At 35.3% G+C, this 4,043-nt stretch overlaps 1 pseudogene; it reads right to left on the bottom strand.

The window, feature by feature from the left end:
- Positions 1 to 2,369: 2,369 nt before the first annotated feature.
- On the bottom strand, positions 2,370 to 3,370 carry LOC142312653 (olfactory receptor 5AR1-like; annotated as a pseudogene).
- Between the last annotated feature and the right edge of the window lie 673 nt (positions 3,371 to 4,043).

Raw genomic sequence — 4,043 nt, forward strand, 5'->3', positions numbered from 1 at the left:
CACTAGACTATCTCCACGTCTTTTTCCCCAATTTCCATAGTTACGTACTGTAGTTACATAGGTTGGAAAAAGACCTAATTCCATCTAGTTCAACCTTCCTCCACCATTTATACATTTTGTCATTAATTAAAAGTGTCACATTAAAATTAATAACATTGTAAATATTTTTTAAAACTTTAGTTTGAAATTATTTAGTGATCTCTTTTTAGAATTGACTGAGGAGAGAGGCAACCATTGGACATGCGATGATTCTCTCAACATCACGAGCTCAACAGTATTTAGAGCTCCATAGAAATGAATGCCACATCTTCACTCATTGATGGTCAAAAACTAGCCAAAATAAGGGATTATGGTCCCCCATTCTGGAGACACAGAGGTGAGACTCCCGTCTATCACACATTTATGGCATATCATCTTCTGAGAAAACCCTTTTAAATATAGTTCTTTCACTATCTGAAAACTATGGTCATAACATCTATATATCAGGTTACAAATATATGTACACCTTTAATATTAGATAACTAAAAGCTTACATCCATCATGTAATGATACACTGCAATGAAATCAAATTTTGCCTATTAAATGTGTAGAATATTGAAAATTATGAAGTCATGGCAGAAAGTATTGGCATACTTGAAATAGTTCAAGAAAATGAAGTATTTCTCTCAAAAAATTATTGCAATAACACATGTTTTGTTATATACCTGTTTATTTCCTTTGGGGGTTTTTTGGAACAACACCTCACCCAAAAATAACTGAGAAAAAAAAGGTAAATTGGACATAATTTCACACAAAACCATAAAACCCTTAAAACTGGTGTGGACAAAACTTTTGGCACCCTCAAATTAATATTTGGTTGCGCACCCTTTGGACTAAATAAGTGCAATCAATCACTTCCTATAACTGTCAACAAGCTTCTTACACCGCTCAGCGAGAATTTTGGACTATCCTTCTATTCCAAAATTCTCCAGGTCTCTCATATTTGAAGGGTGCCTTCTACTAACAGCAATTTTAGGATCTCCCCACAGATGTTCAAAGAAAATTGATCCAAAACAATGCTGCCACTTCAGAATTCTACAGTGTTTTGTTTTCATCCATTTTTGGGTGCTTTTTTAAGTATGTATTGGGTCATTGTCCTGATGGAAGACCCATGACCAAGAACGCAGACCTAGCTTTCTAACATCTTCAGATTTCATGATGTCTTGCACACAGTCAAGGCACCCAGTGTCAAAGGCATCAAAACAACCCCAAAACGTCTTTGAACTTGCACCATATTTGACTGTAGGTACTGTGTTCTTTTCTTTGTAGGCCTCATTCCGTTTTTGGTAAAAGGTAGAATGATGTGCTTTACCAAAAAGCTCTATTTTAGTCTCATCTGACCACAAGACACTTTCCCAGAAGGATTTTGGCTTACTCTTGTTCCTTTTTGGAAAACTGCACATGTCTCTGTGTCAGCAGTGGGGTCCTCCTGGGTCTCCTGCCAAAGCGTTTCATTTCATTCAAATGTCGACACTTAGCTTGTGCTGAAACTTATGAACACTGAGCCTGCAGGACAGCTTGAATTTCTTTGGAACTTGATTGGAGCTGCTTATCCACCATCCAAACTAACCTGTGTTGCAACCTTTCATCAATATTTCTCTGCCATTCACATCCATGGAAATTAACTACAGCGCCATGGGTTGTAAACCTCTTGATTATATTGCACACTGTGGCCAAAGGTACATCGACATCTCTGGAGATGGACTTCTAACCTTGAGATTGTAGATATTTTTCAACAATTTTGGTTCTCATGTCTTCAGATATTTTTCATCTCCATTTACCTATTCTCCATGCTTAGTGTGGCACACACAGACACACAGTGCAAAGATTGAGTCAATTTCTCCTTTTTTTATCCGGTATCATGAATGATTTTCATATTCCCCACACCTATTACTTGCCACAGATGAGTTTGAATGAGCATCACATGTTTGAAACAAAGTTTACCTACAATTTTGGAAAGGTACCAACAATTTAGGCCAGCCCATTTCTGGAGTTTTGTGTAAAATTATGTCATATTTGCCTTTTTTGCTCTGGTTTTTTTTTGTGTTGTTCTACTACATACAAAGGAATAAATATGTGTATAACCAAACATATGTAATTGCAATAATTTTCTGGAAGAAATACTTCATTTTATGGAACAATTTCAAGGGTGAAAACTCTTTTGGCCATGACTGTATATAGGATGGAGTGCAGAGAGTGAAGATAGATAAAGATTGTCACATAGTTTCACCATCAGAAGTACTTTTGGATATATATATTATTTTCCCTTTGGGTGGAGCTATTCATCTTGATGATATAAAAACAACTTTCAAGTATTTTACATGTAGTTTTCACCAACCCCAAAAAGCCTTATCTGAGGTTACGTTATTTTTTTCTGAAAATAAGACATTTATTAATTTCTTAAAAGCATCTTTAAATTGCTTATTCTTCAGAGTGTAAATTACAGGATTGAGCAGTGGGATCAGTACAATATAAAGAAGAGAGAAAAACTTGTCCTGTCTTGGAGAATACATTGATGTGGGTCTCATATATAAAGAAATAATAGTGCCATAATATAGAAGTACAGAAGTGAGATGGGAAGCGCAGGTCGAGAAAGTTTTTCTTCTTCCAACTGCAGAGTGAATATTCATGATGTTAAATACAATATAAATGTAAGAAACCAAAGTCATGAAGAATGTTCCGATACCGAACACTGCACCTAAAATGTATGTTATAACGTTAACATGTGTGGTATCACTACAGGAAAGCTTTAGCAATTGAGAAATATCACAAAAAAAATGATCAATTTGGTTGGATGAACAAAAAGATAACTTGGCGACTAAAACTGCAAAGCAAACAGGTTCTAATAAAGCAGCAATCCATATGAAGATAATTGCAACAAGACATGTTCGATAATTGTCAACAAGACATGTTCTTAGACTCATGAGTACGGTATAGTGGAGCGGATGGCAGATTGCGGTCATATGCCATAACTGCAAGAAGATTCATTTGCATACAACTAAAGCAAAAGAAAAAAATACATCTGTGTTATACAACCGCGACCAGTGACATGATCTTCTGTTCAGTAGAAAGCATAATAAGAAGATTCGGGAGAAAGGGTAGAAGTGTAGGAAAATATCCAGAACTGAGAGATTACTCAAAAGTAATAGGAGTGTGCAGGTGAGAATCGAACACAATTGCCAAAAACACTGCAATGTTTCCAAAGATTACATTAAGGTAGCTTGTTAAAAATATAATAAAAAGGGGAACTTGAAGGTGAGGAAGATCGGACAAACTTAAGATTGTGAATTTGTACTGCATGTGAGTCATTTCTTGATGCCACTTTATACATGGTTCTCTACAAAAAAATAGAATTTTTTAGGCTAGTGATTCAGACATCCACAGACAATATTTTCTAGGTTAGGTTATATAACATAATAAAACATTAAATTATCAATAGATACATTATGAATTAAAATGGTTGTCTGAAACTTTTTTTAGACAGTGACAAGTAAAAGGGTAACAATGTTTTAAACTTTTGACTTTCAGGCTCCATATCTCACCATTCGCTACATCTTTGCGTGTGAGACTATCTTCATTTTATAGACAATCATCTTGGCTATCTCATACATAAATTAGACTTGCAAATATTTAGCATATAATTAGTCATGCAGATTTTTTGTCATGTTACTGCATTGTTATGGTTTAGCTCCTAGTATTTGAATTTTGTTTCTTCCTGTATACTATCAATTACAAACTGTTTTCACATTCCCTATTAACTCAGTGTTTTATTAGGTTGATTCCCAAAGAAAAAGTCACTGGTTTGAATCAAGAAGCAGGCGTTAAGGAGATTTTCCCAAGAAACAGAAACTGAATCATCAAGCTCATCGATAGTGGTCTCTTCGGCCAAGAGAATTTCCAAACTGCATCATGTGAGGCCATGACAATTGGAGGAATATAAAATGATGTCCCGTCCATTCCATTCAAAAGCCAAGAGGTGGATGTCCAGGCAAAATATCTCTGTT

This window comes from Anomaloglossus baeobatrachus, chromosome 5 (genome assembly GCF_048569485.1).
Source record: "Anomaloglossus baeobatrachus isolate aAnoBae1 chromosome 5, aAnoBae1.hap1, whole genome shotgun sequence".
In the NCBI taxonomy this organism is placed as follows: Eukaryota; Metazoa; Chordata; class Amphibia; order Anura; family Aromobatidae; genus Anomaloglossus; species Anomaloglossus baeobatrachus.